This window comes from Bos javanicus, chromosome 4, assembly GCF_032452875.1.
Source record: "Bos javanicus breed banteng chromosome 4, ARS-OSU_banteng_1.0, whole genome shotgun sequence".
NCBI classification, from domain to species: Eukaryota; Metazoa; Chordata; class Mammalia; order Artiodactyla; family Bovidae; genus Bos; species Bos javanicus.
Genome location: NC_083871.1, coordinates 110899760 through 110922243, shown reverse-complemented (window position 1 = coordinate 110922243; position 22484 = coordinate 110899760). Strand labels below are relative to the sequence as shown.

At 39.0% G+C, this 22484-nt stretch overlaps 1 protein-coding gene across 1 annotated transcript in view; it reads right to left on the bottom strand.

Moving 5' to 3' along the window:
* Positions 1-22484, bottom strand: part of CNTNAP2 (contactin associated protein 2) — a 2325186-nt gene that overhangs the window by 1563070 nt on the left and 739632 nt on the right. The gene's annotated exons all lie outside the window — the stretch shown is intronic.

Sequence of the window (22484 nt, the reverse complement as noted above, 5' to 3'; positions counted from 1 at the left end):
TTATTTTATGAAGTCTATGCTAATAAAGATCATTTTGAAAATCATCACTGATATATCACTCATATAATGATATTTACAGGGCTTATTTCTGTTCTCAACTATGATGGAATAGCTCTCCCACCACAAAGAATTACAAATCCAACAACATGTATAGGATTATACCTTTAGGAGATTAGACAAGACACTGTACTGCACTCTGATTCATGAGATAAGATAAACAAATGAGGTGAGCCCTGCCAGCTTCCTGGCTTTCTGCATGGTTCACTTTCCAGACCATGGCATAAAAGAATATTCTGGACAGACGCAGCAGCATCTCTGAATTGAAGGAAGAGCAGAATCAAGGCTCTCGAGGAATCCAGAATTCTAGGACAGAGTATCAGGGACGGGGCAGCTGTGCAGAGAGGAAACTTTGGGAATGTCCATTGGGTCACCAGTGAGTATCTTCACTTTAGACTTTGGACGAATGCTAAGCTGTGTATTTGCAGACTAAGACTCAATAAGACAAAGAGAAGTGAGATCTGAAATGAACAACAGCCAGAAGATGCACAGTCCTGGGAGTAGTTTGATTTCATACTGGACAAGATTGAGAGAATTTGAGCAACCCTAGGCATTCAACCCTAGGAGAAGGCAATGGCACCCCACTCCAGTACTCTTGCCTGGAAAATCCCATGGGCGTAGGAGCTCGGTAGGCTGTGGTCCATAGGGTCTCTAAGAGTCGGACACGACTGAGAGACTTCACTTTCACTTTTCACTTTCATGCATTGGAGAAGGAAATGGCAACCCATTCCAGAATTCTTGCCTGGAGAATCCCAAGGACGGGGAGCCTGGTGGGCTGCCATCTATGGGGTCGCACAGAGTTGGACACCACTGAAGCGATTTAGCAGCAGCAGGCATTCAACAGAGATCTCAGAAAGGGAGTAGAATAATTTTATCCTAAAATAAGGATTCTAATTCTAATCCTACTCTGAGTGAGTGAGTGAAGTCACTCAGTCATGTCTGACTCTTTGCAACCCCATGGACTGTAGACTACCAGGCTCCTCAGTCCATGGGATTTTCCAGGGAAGAAGACTGGAGTGGGTAGCCATTTCCTTCTCCAGAGGATCTTCCTGACCCAGGGATCAAACACAGGTCTCCTGCATTGTAGGCAGATGCTTTACCATCTGAGCCACCAGAGAAGCCAATTCTACTCAGAACACATCTGAAAAAAGGTTGGTAGTAAGTCTGAAAAAAAATCATTTTGATCCACAAATGAATTAACCCCTTGGTTGAATGAAACTTAACACTCAATTATGAGAGACCGTGGAAGTTTATTTTTTCATGAGACTTCCATGAAAATATGAAAGAGACTCAACAACATAGAATCCATAATGTCCAGTAAAAACTTTTAAAAAAATATTAGATATTTGGGTAAGCAGTAAATATGACTCATAACCAGAGAAAAGTCAGTCAGTGGTAATAGACACAGATGATGAAATTAACAGAGTACAACTTTACAAGACAGATTATAAATTAGTTATGTTACTTGAACAAGAATGTATAAATATTGAAGAAACAAATATGAAAACTTAATGGAGAAAAGAATCAACAAAGGAAAACAACATGGGAGTTTTGGAACTAGAAATTATATCTGAAATAAAACATTTACTAGATGAGCTTAACAGCAGATTAGAAACTGAGGAGAAAATAGTGCATGCTAACTCCCTTCAGTCCTGTTTGACTCTTTGCACTCCTATGGACTATAGACTACCAGGCTCCTATCTCCATGGGATTCTCCAGGCAAGAATACTGGAGTGAGTTGTCATTTCCTTCTCCAGGGGGTCTTCCCAACCCAGGGATCAAACCCGCATCTCTTATGCCCCTGCACTGGCAGGTTCTTGACCGCTAGCACCACCAAACTGAGAAGAAAATAGTAGTGTACTCAAATACAGGGTCAGATAAACCATTCAGGCCTAAGCTCACAGTGGGTAATATGGCTTAATAATGAAGAGTAGTCCAGTAACCTGTAGGCTAACATTAAATGTCTTGACTATCACTTCATGGGAAATAGATAGGGAAACAGTGGAAACAGTGTCAGACTTTATTTTGAGGGGCTCCAAAATCACTGCAGATGGTGACTGTAGCCATGAAATTAAAAGACGCTTACTTCTTGGAAGGAAAGTTATGACCAACCTAGATAGCATATTCAAAAGCAGAGACATTACCTTGCCAACTAAGGTCCATCTAGTCAAAGCTATGGTTTTTCCAGTGGTCATGTATGGATGTGAGAGTTGGACTGTGAAGAAAGCTGAGTGCTGAAGAATTGATGCTTTTGAACTGTGGTGTTGGAGAAGACTCTTGAGAGTCCCTTAGACTGCAAGGAGATCCAACCAGTCCATTCTGAAGGAGATCAGCCCTGGGATTTCTTTGGAAGGAATGATGCTAAAGCTGAAACTCCAGTACTTTGGCCACCTCATGCAAAGAGTTGACTTGGAAAATACTCTGATGCTGGGAGGGATTGGGGGCAGGAGGAGAAGGGGACGCCAGAGGATGAGATGGCTGGATGGCATCACTGACTCGATGGACGTGAGTATGAGTGAACTCCAGGAGTTGGTGATGGACAGGGAGGCCTGGCGTGCTGGGATTCATGGGGTTGCAAAGAGTCGGACACGACTGAGCGACTGGACTGAACTGAACAATCATGCAAATGGAGTATGAAAAGCAGAAAGGGTAGAGACTGAGGCAGAAAAAAAAAATACATTTGAGGAAATAATAGTTGAAAAATACAAGCCTAAATATTTGAGAAATTGACTGAAGACCAGGAAGAGTAAATACAAAGAAAAATACACCAAGGCACACCATAAATAATTGCTTAAAAAACCATGCTAAAGAGAAAATCTTTAAAGTGTTCAGAGGGCAATAACATCTTAACAACAGCAGTGCAAGCCAGTGAACAAAGAAATGAAGTGATGAAAAGAAAAGAAAAAGAAAGTGTCAGTGTAAAATTATACATCTAGCAAAAATACCCTTCAAACATGAAAGCAACATAATGATACTTAGGACAAATGCTGAGAAAATTTATCATCAATAAGCACGTTGTATAAGAAATAGAAATTTTTCAGCTTCAGGGAAACCTGGCCATGCTGAAATCACATGAAGAAACAAATGCTGAAAATGGTAAACGTGTCAGTAAATATGAAATATTTGTTAATGCTTTTAAAATTTCTTTAGAAGATAATTGCTTGGAACAAAATAGTAACAATGAATAAGAGGGTTTATAACAGATGTAGACATAGAATGTTTGATTACCATAGCACAAAGGATGGGAGGCAAGGAACAAGTGTGCTGTACTGAGTTTCTTTTACTACATTTGAAATGATACGGTATTACTTGGAAGTAGTAAACCCTAGATCAAGGGTCTGCAAACTTTTTCTCTAAGGTTTAAACACTGAGTATTTTAGGCTTTGCAGACCATGCTACATCTATAACTACTAACCTCTGCTACTGTAGCATGAAGCAGCCACAGAAGACCCAGAAACAAGAGCGTGACTGTGATTCAATAAAATTTTATTAATAAAGACAGGAGGCTGGCCAGAGAGCTGTAATGTGTTAACCTCTGCTCAAAATCAACTTCTCTTTTACATCTGTGCATTTCACTATATCTAAATTATACTTCCAAAAACATTTTTAAATGCTCCATCTATATAAAGTGTGTGTGTTTAGTTTCCATGTGTGCTATATCTATAGAACGTGTGTATAACCACCTCACAACTACCTTCTCAGTCTTCATTCCCATATTTATTCAAACTACACTTGTACAAGAATGATGTTTCTATAAGGCAGATCTAATCATAGTTAATCCTAGTTCAATATTTTTCAATTGATCCTCATTACCTCCAGAAATACATGGTCCACGCCTTCACAAACAAAAGACTTACCTGGAACATACCCTCTATACCTTCCCAGATCCTCCCTCAACTTATTATGATACTCCCTCAAAATATTATTTCTCCTTCAAGGATCAGGAAGTTCACTCCAAATATTGCTTCTGCAATGGGTGCTGTGATTTGCCATTTTGCTTCTAATATATGACTGGAGGACTTATTCTTTCAGATAGTTACACTGCTGCTGGAAGACCAAATGTAGCTGTGATTCCCCTCAGGGATTCCCTGGGTTAAAAAAGAGGCATTTTATACAAGGTCATGTCCCTTCCTAGGGGTATGCAGATGTAACAATGGGCTATCCAGGGGCTGCTGCTGCTAAATCACTTTAGTCGTGTCTGACTCTGTGCAACCCCATAGACGGCAGCCCACCAGGCACCCCCGCCCCTGGGATTCTCCAGGCAAGAGCACTGGAGTGGGTTGCCATTTCCTTCTCCAATGCATGAAAGTGAAAAGTGAAAGTGAAGTCGCTCAGTCGAGTCTGACTCTTAGCGACCCCATGGACTGCAGCTTACCAGGCTCCTCCATCCATGGGATTTTCCAGGCAAGAGTACTGGAGTGGGTTGCCATGGCCTTCTCCAATCCAGGGGCTAGAAATAGTCAATACCATTGTCCCAACTGGGGAAAACTATAAATAGTCACCACAGTCTGGTCTCAGAGCTCCCTGAGAAATTGGAAGTTGAAGCTTCCATGGAGACTGCATCGCATACTGACTACTGCCTCTGCCTATTTCTGTTTCCTTCCCTTCCCTTACCCCAGTTTTCATCCTGAAGGTACTGCCTACAAAATCTGCACTTCTCTGACTCATAATTTTTATCCTGGGAAATCCAGTCTGCAATACATTTTGGAATCACTTTCCTTATAACCTGCATATGAGTTTGTTTTCCCAGCTTTGTACTTCATTTGCTATTTCTATGCTTTCTTCCTTTTTGTAGTATTTAACATTTCCAATAATCATATGTCATCCATGTGTTGATTTTACCAAGAATTCTGCAAAAATTTGGAAGAGCCATAGATTAGTCTTTCTGGTGGCTCAGACAGTAAAGAATCTGTCTGCAATTCATGAGACCCGGGTTTGATCCTTGGGTGGGGAAGATCTCTTGGAGAAGAGGATGGCTCAGTTCAGCTCAGTTGTTCAGTCATGTCTGAAACTTTGTGACCCCATGGACTGCAGCACATCAGCCTTCCTTGTCCATCACTAACTCCCGGAGCTTACTCAGACTCATGTCCATCGAGTCAGTGATGCCATCAAACCATCTCATCCTCTGTCATCCCCTTCTCCTCTTGCCTTCAGTGTTTCCCATCATCAGGGTCTTTTCCAATGAATCAGTACTTCACATCAGTATTGGAGTTTCAGCTTCAGCATCAGTCCTTCCAGTGAATATTCAGGGCTGATTTCCTTTAGGATGGACTGGTTGGATCTCCTTGCATTCTAAGGGACTCTCAGGAGTCTTCTCCAACACAGTTCAAAAGAATCAATTCTTCAGTGCTCAGCTATCTTTATAGTCCCAACTCTCACATCCATACATGACTACTGGAAAAACCATAGCTTTGACTAGACAGATCTTTGTTGGCAGGTTACTGTCTCTGCTTTTTAATTTACTATCTAGGTTGGTCATAACTTTTCTTCCAAGGAATAAGTGTCTTTCAATTTGTTTATGGTCCAACTCTCACATCCATACATGACTACTGGAAAAACCATAGCTTTGACTAGATGGACATTTGTCGACAAAGTAATGTCTCTGCTTTTCTAATATGCTGTCTATGTTTGTCATAGCTTTTCCTCCAAGGAGCAAGCATCTTTTGATTTCACGGCTACAGTAACCATCTGCAATGATTTTGGAACCCAAGAAAATAAAGTCTGTCACTGTTTCCATTGTTTCCCCATCTATTTGCCAGGAAGTGATGGGACCAGTTTCTAAGATCTTAGTTTTTTGAATGATTAGTTTTAAACCAGCTTTTTCACTTTGCTCTTTCTCCTCATCAAGAGGATCTTGAATTCTTCTTCACTTTCTTCTATAAGAGTGGTGTCATCTGCATGTCTGACATTATTAATATTTCTCCCAGAAATCTTGATTCCACCTTGTACTTCAACCAGCCTGGCATTTCACCTGATGTAGTCTGCATATAAGTTAAATAAGCAGGATGACAATATACAGCTCAAATGGCAGCCCACTCCAGTCTTCTTGCCTGGAAAATCCCACTGACCGTGGAGCCTGGTAGGTTATTGTCCATGGGGTTGCAAAGAGTTGGACACGACTGAGCGACTTCACATTCACTTTCTCCCAATTTGGAGCCAGTCCATTGTTGAATGAGTAGAGAATGGATACTCACTCCAATATTCGTGCCTGGAGAATTCTATGGATAGAGGAACCTTGGTAGGCTTCAGTCCATAGGGTTGCAAAGAGTTGGACACAACTGAACGACTAACACTTTCACTTTCATATATGAATTTTGGGGATACCAGTATCTAGTCATCAAGAGATAATAAATATATTTCCTTATCTGTTAGATCGTTCCAAACTTTGGAGAAATCCTATACCCAGCTGCATATGAATTTCTCTATATGCATTACTAAAAGCAACAGGATGGTTTTGGTTATTGAAATAAAAAAGCAAGTATTACTGTGAGTAAAATAAGAAACATATGTGCATTTGATTGATGCAATTTAGAATATTTCCCCTAACTAATTTTGCAAAATGAATTTCAGGATAAATTTTCTTAATTTACCCCCCCTTTTTTTTTTTGCTGTGTTACAAATTTTCAATAAAGAAGCAATTAACAGATAGCTACTTAATCTCATTTACCTCATTACTTAAATAAATGAATTTATGGTCAACTTTAAGGGAGGCAAAAGTCTAAAAGCAGTAAAAATATAAGTTAAAACTTACTCCTTAGCTGAAGGGAATGTGAAGAGACTAGTGATCAACCTCCAGGGGAGGGCAAATGTCAGGCTTTCATGAGAAGCATGGTGGAAAGATAGATGGGAAGTTCTCTGTTTCTTTTGATCTCTCTCGCAATGTAATTTGGGGAAGTTGATTTCTTTGTTCATTTGGCTTGTGAAATGTGTAACCTCTATCGATCTAAGGATTAAGAATGATACCTCTTTCATGACAAAAACCTCAGGAAATGGTATATAAGAGAGCAGAAGGGCTCCCCCAAAACACTATGGAGAATATATGAAAGAGGACAGAAGTGTTTCCCAGTGGATACAGTGATGGCTCAAGGGAACTAAGTGGAAAGTCAAAGAGGAGAACAAGAAGGCAAAGATAGTGAACAGTCATAAACTCTTAGATTCTAAGATGATTTAAGAATAACTTTTATCTAGAAATAATAAAGCCAAATTATCTACTAGGTAGCTAATAAATTGTTACAATGACTTGAAAGATATGTCCTTATACAAAACTCCTGCCACTCCCTAAACACGGAGATGCTATTCCTGCCCTATCTTTTCTTTCCTCTCTCTCCATCTTCCTCCACCCCTTCATCTCTCTCTCCTTTTTTCTCTCTTGAATACACATATTTTCCCCCTCCAGATATGTGTGTGTGTATGTGTGTGTGTGTGTGTGTGTGTGAACTATAAGATACTCAGCGTTTGCATTCTGGATGTTCACCCCCACTGGGGTTACTTGAGTAAAGAATTATAATAAAAAACTTGGAGAAGTGGATGAAATCAGCACTCTAAACTCGGAGATAGCTTATAACTGTGATAGCCATTTCCTCTTTGTAATTTGTACCTCTGAGAGCTAATAGAAACAAGAAACTTTGTGTGTGGTTCAAGAAAGGGCATGGAGTTTCTTTCCAGTGATAAATGGCTCTTGCATAAACCTGATGCCTAAGCAAGTGGCTATAACCCCACTGGAGACTACAAGCCTCAATTCTAATTTAACAGGAAAAGGTAGAAAAGAATTCAATTAAGGCTAGAACTACCTTTAATAACTGGTTGAGAAATATGTATCAGATAAAAAGAATAAATTGAAAAGGAGACTTGAAGGCCAGATAGCATTATGAGTTCAGGCTGGGAGACCTCCTGCTCTAAACACACAGAATTTTTAGATAAGATAGATAAAAAGAAAATTGAAAAGACATATCCAGGATCAAAAGTATGATAAGCTTCTCCATGCACAAGAAATGCAACCAAAATGCAAAGTGGTAAGTAGGACCATAACCAATTCCTGCTGGAGTCGGGGCTGGGGACAGACAGAGGGACACTGGGTTCCTGGGGAGTGTTGGTGAATGCACGTCCCTGTCTGTGTTACCAAGAAGAAGCCTGGGACAGAGCTGAAAACCAAACGAACCCAGGACTAACTTGCTGTGAAAAGAGGCTGAAACAACTGCTTACTGACTTAGGTAAGTACCTTACTGATGTAGGTAATAGGAGACTGTATAGTCCAGAGGGTCCCAACCTCCAGAAGCTAATGCTGATGATTTGAGGTGGAACTGATGCAATAATAATTAGGAATAAAGTGCACATTAAATTTGATGTACTTGAATCATCCCTACATCATTGCTCCCTCACCATTGTCTGTGGATAAACTGTCCTCCATGAAACTGGTCCCTACTGCCTCAAAGGTAGGGGACCACTGCCACTTAAGGAATTTGGAAAACAGGCATACCTAAGCCAAGAGAAGGTACCCATTGGCTTGTTGACTGGACTTATGATGCCCTAGTAACACTGGCAGGCAAGAACACAGGGTCCTCCATGTAAAATGTGTTTCTGTACTGAGGATTAGGAAGCTGAGGATAAAAATCACCAAATTATAGAGAAGAAAAGGAAAGAGGGTGAGAGACAAACAGCTGACTGCAAAGAACCTAAAAAAAAAGAGCAAAATCACAGAAAAAATATGCCATAAGTCAGCTAACAAAGTTAAAACGTCAATGCAAATGTCTCCAGATAGAATAGCAAGCGAAGAACAGGGGAAATAAAAGGCTCAGGTGCTCAAAAATATAAGTAATGCCACCCGTTAAAAACCAGCAGTAATGATCACATCCAAGAGGGAGAAATAAAAGATTTACAGATAGATACTAAAAAGAACTAGATAGTGATCTCAGAAGTAAAACAAGTAGACATTGACAGGAAATAACCTCATGAGAGGAATATCCTGAAATTATCTGTGTGTGTTTAGTCACTCAGTCATGTCCGACTCTCTGTGACACTGTAGCCTGCCAGGCTGCTCTGTCCATGGGCATTCTCCAGGCAAGAATCCTGGGGTGGGTTGCCATGCCCTCCTCCAGGGGATCTTCCCAACCCAGGGACCGAACCCAGGTCTCCCACATTTCAAGCAGATTCTTTACCATTCTGAGCCACCAGGGAAGCACAAGAACATTGCAGTGGGTAGCCTATCCCTTCTCCAGGGGAACTTCCCAACCCAGGAATCAAACTGGGGTCTCCTGCATTGCAGGTGAGCTATCAGAGAAGCCATTCTATAACCATATAGTGGAAGCTATTCAGCAATAAAAAAGAAAGGGCACTGATACATGTTACATCAGTTCAGTACAGTTGCTCAGTTGTGTCTGACTCTTTGTGACCCCATGGACTGCATCATGACAGGCTTCCCTGTCCATCACCAACTCCCGGAGCTTACTCAAACTCATGTCCTTCCAACCATCTCATCCTCTGTCGTCCCCTTCTCCTCCTGCCTTCAATCTTTCCCAGCATCAGGGTCTTTTCCAAAGAGTCAGTTCTTCGCATCAGATGGCCAAAGTACTGGAGTTTTAGCTTCAGCATCAGTCCTTCCAAAGAATATTCAGGACTGATTTCCTTTAGGATGGACTGGCTGGATTTCCTTGCAGTCCACAGGACTCTCAAGAGTCTTCTCCAACATCACATGTTACATGATCAGTCTCAAAATAACTATGCTGAGTGAAAGAATCTTGGGAGAAAAAGTACATACTGCACAATGCAAATAAAGTTCTAGGAAATGCAAATTGATATACAGGAATAAAAGCAGATCAATAACTGAGTAGGGATGGGGGACCAGAAGGAGAAGAAAGGAGTTAAAAAGTGGAAAAAGAAAACCTCTTGAGGTGATGGATATATTCATTATATTGATTGTGGTGATGTTTTCATGGCTGTATGCATATATAAAAATGAGCAAATGGAACAATTTAAATAGGTACATTAGTATATATCAGTGATGTGTCAATTAAACTGAAAAATTGTGGGAGTAAAGAGATAAATAGGTTAAAGTGTGAATTTCAGTGATAAGACTTGAAGTTCTAGAATAAAACAAAGGCATAGAATATAAACAGTTGAAGAAGTAATGACTGATTATTTTTTTTCAAAATTAAAACAACAAAAAAAGATACCCCTCAAAAATTGAAAGGATTCTCTGAAAATTGTAAAGCATACATGAAATGGGCATATTATGAAAAGTATGTAATGAGATACAAATGAAAGCTGCTCTAAAATAGTAAGATTAATGAATTGTGACATTTAGAATGTAAAATTCAAGTATATAAATTTATCTCACTGATAAAGAAAAAAGAGCTGACGTCTTAAGAAGTGATAAAATCTGCTTGCTAATGACTTCAGATTTTATTTACAGTGGGAATAAACAGCTAGAATGTGTGGCATATGACCTACCTATGAGAAGGCTATACTTAATTAAGATATACTTAATCTACACAATTAAGATCATGGCATCCAGTCCCATCACTTCGTGGCAAATAGATGGGGAAACAATGGAAACAGTGACAGATTTTTATTTTCTTGGGCTCCAAAACCACTGTAGATTGTGACTGCAGCCATGGAATTAAAAGACACTTGGTCTTTGGAAGAAAAGCTATGACCAACATAGACAGCAGAGACATTATTTTGCTGATACAAGTCTGTCTAGTCAAAGCTATAGTTTTTCCAGCAGTCATGTACGGGTGTGAGATATGGACCACAAAGAAGGCTGAGCACCAACGAACTGATGCTTTCAAACTATGATGTTGGAGAAGAGAGTCCTTTGGACTGCAAGGAGATCAAACCAGTCAGTCAATTCTAAAGGAAATCTATCTTGAACATTCATTAGAAGGAATGATACTGAAGCTGAAGCTCCAATACTTTGGCCATCTGATGAGAAGAGCTGACTCATTAGAAAAGACACTAATGCTGGGAAAGGTTGAAGGCAGGAGGAGAAAGGGATCACAGAGGATGAGATGGTTGTATGGCATCACCAATTCAATGAACATGAGTTTGAACAAATTCCAGGAGACGGTGAAGGACAGGGAAGCCTGGCATGCTGCAGTGCATGGGACTGCATAGAGTAGGACATGACTGACCAACTGAACAACAGCAAAATGGGAAGTAGTATATAATCTTCAACCAAGTATAGACACTTCTTGATTGGAAGTAGCCAGAAGAGAGAACCTTGGCCATCTATATTTTTTTTCTGTATTTTTATTTTTATTTTTTTCTAATTTTATTTTATTTTTAAACTTTACATAATTGTATTAGTTTTGCCAAATATCAAAATGAATCCGCCACAGGTATACATGTGTTCCCCATCCCGAACCCTCCTCCCTCCTCCCTCCCCATACCATCCCTCTGGGCCGTCCCAGTGCACCAGCCCCAAGCATCCAGCGTGGTGCATCGAACCTGGACTGGCAACTCATTTCCTACATGATATTTTACATGTTTCATTGCCATTCTCCCAAATCTTCCCACCCTCTCCCTCTCCCACAGAGTCCATAAGACTGTTCTATACATCAGTGTCTCTTTTGCTGTCTCGTACACCGGGTTATTGTTACCATCTTTCTAAATTCCATATATATGCGTTAGTATACTGTATTTATGTTTTTCCTTCTGGCTTACTTCACTCTGTATAATAGGCTCCAGTTTCATTCACCTCATTAGAACTGATTCAAATGAATTCTTTTTAATGGCTGAGTAATACTCCATTGTGTATATGTACCACCGCTTTCTTATCCATTCATCTGCTGATGGACATCTAGGTTGCTTCCATGTCCTGGCTATTATAAACAGTGCTGTGATGAACACTGGGGTACACGTGTCTCTTTCCCTTCTGGTTTCCTCAGTGTGTATGCCCAGCAGTGGGGTTGCTGGATCATAAGGCAGTTCTATTTCCAGTTTTTTAAGGAATCTCCACACTGTTCTCCATAGTGGCTGTACTAGTTTGCATTCCCACCAACAGTGTAAGAGGGTTCCCTTTTCTCCACACCCTCTCCAGCATTTATTATTTGTAGACTTTTGGATCACAGCCATTTTGACTGGTGTAAAATGGTACCTCATAGTGGTTTTGATTTGCATTTCTCTGATAATGAGTGATGTTGAGCATCTTTTCATGTGTTTGTTAGCCATCTGTATGTCTTCTTTGGAGAAATGTCTATTTAGTTCTTTGGCCCATTTTTTGATTGGGTCGTTTATTTTTCTGGAGTTGAGCTGTAGGAGTTGCTTGTATATTTTTGAGATTAATTGTTTGTTGGTTGCTTCATTTGCTATTATTTTCTCCCATTCTGAAGGCTGTCTTTTCACCTTGCTAATAGTTTCCTTTGATGTGCAGAAGCTTTTAAGGTTAATTAGGTCCCATTTGTTTATTTTTGCTTTTATTTCCAATATTCTGGGAGGTGGGTCATAGAGGATCCTGCTGTGATGTATGTCGGAGAGTGTTTTGCCTATGTTCTCCTCTAGGAGTTTTATAGTTTCTGGTCTTACGTTTAGATCTTTAATCCATTTTGAGTTTATTTTTGTGTATGGTGTTAGAAAGTGGTCCAGTTTCATTCTTTTACAAGTGGTTGACCAGATTTCCCAGCACCACTTGTTAAAGAGATTGTCTTTAATCCATTGTATATTCTTGCCTCCTTTGTCAAAGATAAGGTGTCCATATGTGCGTGGATTTATCTCTGGGCTTTCTATCTTATTCCATTGATCAATATTTCTGTCTTTGTGCCAGTACCATACTGTCTTGATAACTGTGGCTTTGTAGTAGAGCCTGAAGTCAGGCAGGTTGATTCCTCCAGTTCCATTCTTCTTTCTCAAGATCGCTTTGGCTATTCGAGGTTTTTTGTATTTCCATACAAATTGTGAAATTATTTGTTCTAGCTCTGTGAAGAATACTGTTGGTAGCTTGATAGGGATTGCGTTGAATCTATAAATTGCTTTGGGTAGTATACTCATTTTCACTATATTGATTCTTCCAATTCATGAACATGGTATATTTCTCCATCTGTTAGTGTCCTCTTTGATTTCTTTCACCAGTGTCTTATAGTTTTCTATATATAGATCTTTAGTTTCTTTAGGTAGATATATTCCTAAGTATTTTATTCTTTCCGTTGCAATGGTGAATGGAATTGTTTCCTTAATTTCTCTTTCTGTTTTCTCATTATTAGTGTATAGGAATGCAAGGGATTTCTGTGTGTTGATTTTATGTCCTGCAACTTTACTATAGTCATTGATTATTTCTAGTAATTTTCTGGTGGAATCTTTAGGGTTTTCTATGTAGAGGATCATGTCATCTGCAAATAGTGAGAGTTTTACTTCTTCTTTTCCAATTTGGATTCCTTTTATTTCTTTTTCTGCTCTGATTGCTGTGGCCAAAACTTCCAAAACTATGTTGAATAGTAATGGTGAAAGTGGGCACCCTTGTCTTGTTCCTGACTTTAGAGGAAATGCTTTCAATTTTTCACCATTGAGGATAATGTTTGCTGTGGGTTTGTCATATATAGCTTTTATTATGTTGAGGTATGTTCCTTCTATTCCTGCTTTCTGGAGAGTTTTTATCATAAATGGATGTTGAATTTTGTCAAAGGCTTTCTCTGCATCTATTGAGATAATCATATGGTTTTTATTTTTCAATTTGTTAATGTGGTGTATTACATTGATTGATTTGCAGATATTGAAGAATCCTTGCATCCCTGGGATAAAGCCCACTTGATCATGGTGTATGATCTTTTTAATGTGTTGTTGGATTCTGATTGCTAGAATTTTGTTAAGGATTTTTGCATCTATGTTCATCAGTGATATTGGCCTTGGCCATCTATTAATGTTTGTCATGAGCTAGAGAAGGAAAAACAGCCATGCTACCATCATTCCTAAAATATGGAGTAAACTGATAAAATAATGCTAAAATAAAAGTGTAAAAGCTAACTTTGAAACAAAACAGAAGAAAAAAAAAGACATGATTTTTATCAGAGTACAGGAAGTTATCCCCAGAGACAAATTAGGATATAATTAAAGAACTATAGATGCTTTAATATTTTGAAACATTCAGATTATATCTCAAAGGACTGGTATTACTCATAAAAGTAATGTTAGCTTCCTTGAATACTTATCAAAGGAGCTGCCAGAAAAGTAGAGGTAACTAAAAACAAAAACAAACCAATAACACCCCGCTTCAAAAAAAAAATACATTGTCTAAACAAAGACTTGGGAAAAAAATAGACAAGAAGAGTGGTGGTTGTGATGGTGGTGGTGGTTTAGTCGCCAAGTCCTGTCTGACTCTTGTGACCACTAGGCTACAGTCCATGGGATTTCCCAGGCAAGAATACTGGAATGGGTTGTCATTTCCTTCTCCAATAGACAAGAAGGTTCTTCTTTAAAATCTGGTGTGTCAGTTATGAACATTTAGAATAAAAGTGAAAAGTGGGGAGTAATTCATACCAAAAAGTGGGGAGTTACTGACACTGGGGGTGGTGTTGATGGGTTATAAGGATTTCCTATTTTGATCATGTTCCTCTTTAACATGAGACATTAAATTTCACAGCTGTATCTTCAAGTTAACTTTGGCAAAGCATTTTGGCAATATTCGGTTAAGTATAAAATAGTAAAATGTGGTCTGGGAAATATTTTTGGTAAATTCAAAAATGGTTAATATTTATGCCTCAAATATGTTGATTAATGACTATGTCAGCTTGAAGAGAGGTCCTAATGATGAGCCACAAGCTTTGGTCTTGTATGCTGTCATTTTTAATATTTTTATTATCTAAGGCATGGAAAACATGCTTATGAAATTTGTCCATTACATAGAGCTGGAAAAGAGACCTAATACGGTAACTAGCTGAATTATGATGTTAAATGTTCTTGACTGGCTGGAAATCTGAGCCTCTCCTAGCAAAATTTATTTTAGCATCCGTAATAACCTAAAATGCCCATTTTGAACAAATGCATGATCAACTTTATTATTAAGGTATGTAATGCTTATAAATAATTATGCAACCTTAATTTCCTTTATCACTGACTCAGTGGACATGAGTTGTTGAGCAACCTCCAGGCGATAGTGCAGGACAGGAAAGCCTGGCGTGCTGCAGTTCATGGGGTCGCAAGAGTCAGACATGAGTTAGTGACTGAACAACAACAATTTACTTTATGGGTAATGCAGTGCTAAAATTATGGCATCTATGATACTATATTTGCAGTATGGCTTCAAAATTTTTGATACATTTTAATTAAGTCTTTGCACATAAATAAGAACCTAGGAATTATCACAAAATGAACCCAACCATACAATCATCACCCAGATCTATAAAGAAACCACTGCCAGCAACACAGGCGCTCTTACTACGTCCTTTTCCAAACATGGTCACCTCTTCTCCTCAATGAACTGCCCCAGAGATTCATCCATGTGGTTGTGTTTAGCTGTTGATTCTTCATTTCCTTGTTGCCTAGCACTACATTATGTAGTATACAGCTCTTTATTGATCAAGTCTAGGGTATTGTTGACCACGTGTATATTTCCAGTTTGAAGTTATTATAAATGATGCTGCTATTAACATTCGCGCTCATGTCTTTCACCACTTCTTCGTGCTTTTCTCTTGGATACATGCCCAGGAAGAGAATTGTGAGTCCAGAAACTTTTGTATATATATATTTTTAAATTCTATTTATTTTTTCGGCTGTGTTGGATCTTAGTTGCGACATGTGGGATATTTTTCACTGTGGTGCATAGGCTTAGTTGCTCTGTGGCATATGGGATCTTAACTCTCTGACCACAGATCAAACCCACATTCCCCCTTGTTGCAAGACAGATTCTGAAACACCGCACCACTAGGGAAATTTCATGTTTTTTAAATTTAATCAATTTCGCCAAAATTTTAAAAAGTAGTTGAACTGATACACCCTAGGAACTTCATAAGAGTTTTTGCTGTTCCAAATCCTTGCCACAACTTGGTGTAGTTAGCCTTCTTTTTTGCTGTTGTTTTCTAGCAAAACAACAGTTTGTTTGCAGTCTTGCAGGTTTGACTTGTATTCTCTTGGTAACCACTTTCATTCTGTTGATAGCAAGACTCATTATAAAACTATTGTAAACTAAGACAAAATGTTATGAGTGCAAATAGGCCATATAAACAAAATATAGATTCCCTAAAATAAAACCACAAGTATACATGTAAATTGTGACAAAGGTAGCATAGGAAAATAGTAGAGAATAAAGGTATTTTTTTCAATAATATATTCAGGATCAATTGGATATACATGTGTAAAAATGTGAAAGGTGGCCTTGCCTTATAGTATACTGAGATCAAGGTAAAAATGTGTAGCTTTAATTGTGAAAAGTAGAACACTGAAGCTTATAGAACTTGATTTAAGAGAATAACATCATAATCTTGGGGTTGGGAATGATTTCTTAAACAGAAATAAAATCACTAGCTATAAAGGGAAAGATGCATAAATTAGGTTATATTAAAATTAGAAATTATTATCAAAAGACACTAATAAAAGAGTGAAATGGCTAACCATGGATTTGGGGCAGCATATTTTCAAACATCACTGACTCAATGGACATGAGTTTGAACAAACTCTGGGAGATGGTGAAGGACAGGGAAACCTGGTGTGCTGCAGTCCATGAGGTCATGAAGCATCAGACATGACTGAGTGACTAAACAGCACATTTCCAAACATGTAAGAAGGAAAAAGCTCATATCCAAACAGTAGGGTGGGCCAGTGGCTAGGAATCTGCCTTGTAATGGAGGGGGCGCTTGTTCAATTTCTGGTCAGGGAAATACCATTCCACATGTGCGGGGCATCTACTGAGGCTGGGTGCTGCATAAAGATCCTGTGTGCTGCACCTGAGACCCAGTGCAGCCAGATAAATAAATATTTAAAAACACAAAAAACAAAATGTATAAACAAGGCCTGCAAATCAATAAGACCCATTCAGACTTCCCAATTTTAAAAATGGATGAGGAACTTTAACAGGCAGTTCCCAAAAAAGAACTATACTTTACAAAACATATAAAAAGTTGCTCAACTTCAAGGGCTCGACATTTTCAGAAAACAATTTAAAAACTAAGAATATTCAAAGAGAGTAACTTATCATTATGAGAGGACTTAATCTTACATATTACTTTGGGGAAGCCAAAGATGCTCCTCCGTCCATGGGATTTTCTAGGCAAAAGTACTGGAGTGGGGTGCCATTGCCTTCTTCGAAGAGGAAATAAAGGAGTAACTTAATTTCCATCTTCTACTATTTAAAAGCCTAAAGATATAAAGTTTCCCAGTGATGTTACAATACAAAATACTCCAAAAGTATATATGCGTCATGTATAAAGATTATATAGTTTTAACTTATTTTTTTGAAATGAAAATTTTGCTTAGACTAAATGAAAATTTTATTTTTTAACTCAGTACTCTCAATTGGATTTGTCTGTCCACATATTTCTCAGTATACAAGTTCTTTTCATTTTGGATTTTGACCAAAGAAGAAAATTAAATATCAAACTGATTTTAACAAATCTGAAACAAGTGCTTTTCTGGAAGAACAAAAGTTTCCTTGTCAAATATGATTTTCCTTCAAGGGTCCAGCATACTATACTATACTATGCTATGCTGCTGCTACTGTCGCTTCAGTCGTGTCTGACTCTGTGCAACCCCGTAGAGGGCAGCCCACCAGGCTCCTGCGTCCATGGGATTCTCCAGGCAAGAGTACCGGAGTGGGTTGCCATTGCCTTCTCCAATGCATGAAAGTGAAAAGTGAAAGTGAAGTCACTCTGTCGTGTCCGACGCTTAGCGACCCCACGGACTGTACCCTACCAGGCTCCTGCGTCCATGGGATTCTCCAGGCAAGAGTACTGGAGTGGGTTGCCATTGTCTTCTCCAATACTATACTATAGTATATAAGAAAATATGCAGGGATGTTTCTTTACAATGTTGATATTATCCAGATATGAATTGTCTCATTAGAGTCAGTACACTTCACGTGATTAGGAAAAATCACAAGCAAATTCGTCTATCAAGATCTCAGTTTCATATCCATCACTTCAGGGGTAAATGACTGTATCTGAGTCGTGAGAAACTGACTTTCTGCAGGGCAAGTTTGCGCTGTGCTGTGATTAGTTGCTCAGTCGTGCCTGACTCTTCGTGACCCCGTGGACTGTACCCTGCCAGGATCCTCCATCCATGGAATTCTCCAAGCTAGAATACTGGAGTGGGTGGCCATGTCCTCCTCCAGGGGATCTTCCCAACCCAGGGATCGAACCCAGGTCTCCCGCACTGCAGGCGGATTCTTTACTGTCTGAGCCACCAGGGAAGCCTAGCAGGGCAAGTTTATTTTCATGTATTTTTCAAAAATATAAAGTATTTCCATGGAATTTCACCAGTCGATTATATTAAGATCTTTGATTCAAAATGTCAGTTTTTTAAAAAATATCAATTATTACTAAGATTGTGCTATAAGATATAAGAAAATAAAAGCTACACACAAGAATAATATGGTTTCATAAAACTTCATTAAGGCTAGATAGCAGCTGAAACTAATGTGAATCCCACATTGTCTAATCAGCTTCGAAAATCTTGAATATGTATATGACCTGTAATTCTTAAAGGTACTTACCAAATAGTGTAAATGATATATGGTCTTATATATTTTTAATGTCCTAGCCATACACAACTGGGTAAAAACAGACTCTCGTGTGTATTATTTCAGGTGATGGTATTAGGAAAAGAAATTTAAAGTTAGAGATGGTCAGATTTCATTGTAACAATTTTTAAAACATCAAAGCTGAAAACACCAGCAATAGAAAGGATTATCACCATCAGTAGTGAGCTCTCCATTCCTGGAGACATGCAGCTTTCCAAGTGAAAGCTGCATAATAAGAAGTTCCTCATAGCAAAATATTACATAGGCTGGGATAGTAGACTCAATTTCCACTAATTTCATTTACTAAGAAAGCTGAAATGGAATACAAACTATCATGTTGAATTTTTTTATGAAGTTTAAAAAACTTTTCTTATTACCTTTAAAGTAACAGTTATGATCCAAGTTTTAGTTGATCTATTTTATTAACATCAGGGGAGATTTCATTTATGCCACTGCTAAGTAACATGTGACTATATATAACTTTCATTATTAAAAAGTGGATGGCTATTTCCATTTTGACTGTGAATAACTCCCCTGGCTCTTTATTCAACAATTATTTACAGAGCTCTTCTATATGCCAACCATTAAGAATTTTTTTAAAGAATTTTTCAAAGCAATTTCTACTAGAACTTTTTTATACTGGATGATACAGTTTAAGTATTTGGAAAATGTACAAAAATCTTCTTTATCTCATAAGCATTTTATTACTGGGAAAATAAAATACCTAACATACTTTTAATGTGCATAGAAATGAGATTTTGCTTGAAAAAATAAAGGCAAATGAAAATATTATAAGAAAGTCAGGGTCAATGAAGGCATGTTTCTTCTTTGCACCTACTAGGAAGCTGTTATTTGATCCTTACCTGTAGGAAAGGCTGAATAATTTCACCTTGTACATGTGTGAGCAACAGGTCAATTTGATCTTTGTAAATCTACTATCTAATTCATGTTCTTCATCTCTGGTTTGCATTCTTATTAAAGTCTACAGAATTTGGAAATAAAATGATTAATTAGAAATGATTTGCCAACTGCTCTAGTCAAGTGCACACCCATTGGCATTGTTCAGAAAATGCCATCATTTTCAAGATGTCATTCTTTGTGATAAGAAAAGAAAAAACATCATTCTCTGTGCAGCTCACAAAATTTTGTTTGGTGGGGGTGAAGGAGATAAGTTTATAGGTTAAAGAATGTTCCAGAGCTCAAATACACATCTTTAGGTTATCAAATACATCTAACCTCTATTCATAGAGTGAACTGAAAGAGAGATATAGCTGTGGAAATCAACTAAGGGATGCAACTCCAAACAAATCCTGAATACATGAATAAGTAAATTCATGATAGCCTACTTTTTTGAGTCAAGGAATGAGTTTTATTTGTCATTTAACAACCACCACCAAGTATGATACCCTACATATAGCATCAATAAATACATGTTATATATGAAAATGATACCATTTTAATGGCAGAAAATGAAGATTACCTAAAGAGACTTTTGATGAGGGTGAAAGAGAATGACAAAACTGGCTTGAAACTCAATGTTAAAAAAAAAAAAAATAAGATCATGGCATCCGGTCCCAAAGCTTCATGGCAAATAGAAGGGGAAAAAGTGGAAGCAATGACAGATTTCATTTTCTTGGGCTCCAAAATCACTACAGAAATTAAAAGACATTTGCTCCTTGGAGGGAAACCTATGACAAAACTAGGCAATGTATTAAAAAGCAGAGACATCAATTTGCCAAGAAAGGTTCATTATACTCAAAGCTATGATTTTTCTCGTGGTCATGTACGGATGTTAGAGTTGGACCATAAAGAAAGCTGAGTGCCAAGGAATTGATGCTTTTGAACTGTAGTGCTGGAGAAGACTCTTGAGAATCCCTTGGACTGCAAGGAGAACAAACCAGTCAGGTATTCCTAAAGGAAACTAACCCTGAATATTCACTGGAAGGACCGACACTGAAGCTGAAGCTCCAAAGCTCCAGTACTTTGATCACCTACTGCAGAGTTGACTCATTAGAAATGGTCTTGATGCTGGCAAAGACTGAAATCAACAAGAGAAGGGGACAGAAGAGGATGAGATGCTTAGATAGCATCACCAACTCAGTGGACATGGATTTGAGCAAACTCCAGGAGATCGTGAAGGACAAAAGAACCTGGCATGCTGCAGTCCATGGGGTCATAAAGAGTTGGACATGACTTAGCAAGTGCACAAACAACAACAAAGTAAATGAATTTCAGAATTGATTGCTTGCTCAGTGTGTCCCACACGCTCCTTCCACTGCTGTGTCCACAAGTCTGTTTTCTATGTCTGTGTCTCCATTCCTGCTGTGCAAATGGGTTCATCAGTACCATTTGCCTAGATCCCATCAGTTCATCAGTTCAGTCGCTTAGTCGTGTCCAACTCTTTGCAACCCCATGAATCACAGCACACCGGGCCTCCCTGTCCATCACCAACTCCTAGATTCCATATATATATAAATGTGTGTGTGTGTTAATATACGGTATTTGTTTCTCTCTCTCTGACTTACTTCACTCTGTATAACAGGTTTTAGGTCACCTCAGTTCAACTGACTCACATTTATTCCTTTTTATGGCTGAGTAAGCTCAACATTCAGAAAACGAAGATCATGGCATCCGGTCCCATCACTTCATGGGAAATAGATGGGGAAATAGTGGAAACAGTGTCAGACTTTATTTTTGGGGGGCTCCAAAATCACTGCAGATAGTGACTGGAGCCATGAAATTAAAAGATGCTTATTCCTTGGAAGGAAAGTTATGACCAACCTAGATGGCATATTCAAAAGCAGAGACATTACTTTGCCAACAAAGGTCCGTCTAGTCAAGGCTATGGTTTTTCCCGTGGTCATATATGGATGTGAGAGTTGGACTGTGAAGAAGGCTGAGCGCCAAAGAATTGATGCTTTTGAACTGTGGTGTTGGAGAAGACTCTTGAGAGTCCCTTGGACTGCAAGGAGATCCAAGCAGTCCCTTCTGAAGGAGATCAGCCCTGGGATTTCTTGGGAAGGAATGATGCTAAAGCTGAAACTCCAGTACTTTGGCCACCTTATGCGAAGAGTTGACTCATTGGAAAAGACTCTGATGCTGGGAGGGATTGGGGGGCAGGAGGAGAAGGGGACGACAGAGGATGAGATGGCTGGATGGCATCAGTGACTTGATGACGTGAGTCTGAGTGAACTCCGGAAGTTGTTGATGGACAGGGAGGCCTGGTGTGCTGAGATTCATGGGGTCGCAAAGAGTCAGACACAACTGAGCGACTGAAGGGAACTGAATATTTCTTGGTAGGGTTTCCTAGGTGGCGCTAGTGGTAAAGAATACACCTGACAAGGCAGGAGAAGTAAGAGCCACAAGTTGGATCCCTGGGTCAGAAGATTCCCTCGAGGCGGCATGGTAACCCACTCCAGTATTTGTGTCTGGAGAATCCCATGGACAGAGGAGCCTAGGAGGCCACCATCCTTATAGGGTTGAAAGAGTCAGGCATGACTGAAGCAACTTAGCACACACACATACAATATTCCATTGCATGTATGAGCTTCCCAGGTGGCTCAGTGATAGAGAAGAAGTCAGCCTGCTAATGTAGAAGACCCCAGAGATGTGGGTTTCATCCCTAGCTGAGGATGATCCCTTGGAAGAGGAGATGGCAACCTGCTCCAGTATTTTTGCCAGGAAAATTCCATGGACAGAGGAGCCTTGCAAGCTAAAGACTATGGGGTCGCAAACAGTCATACAAGATTGAGTGACTGAGCATAATATT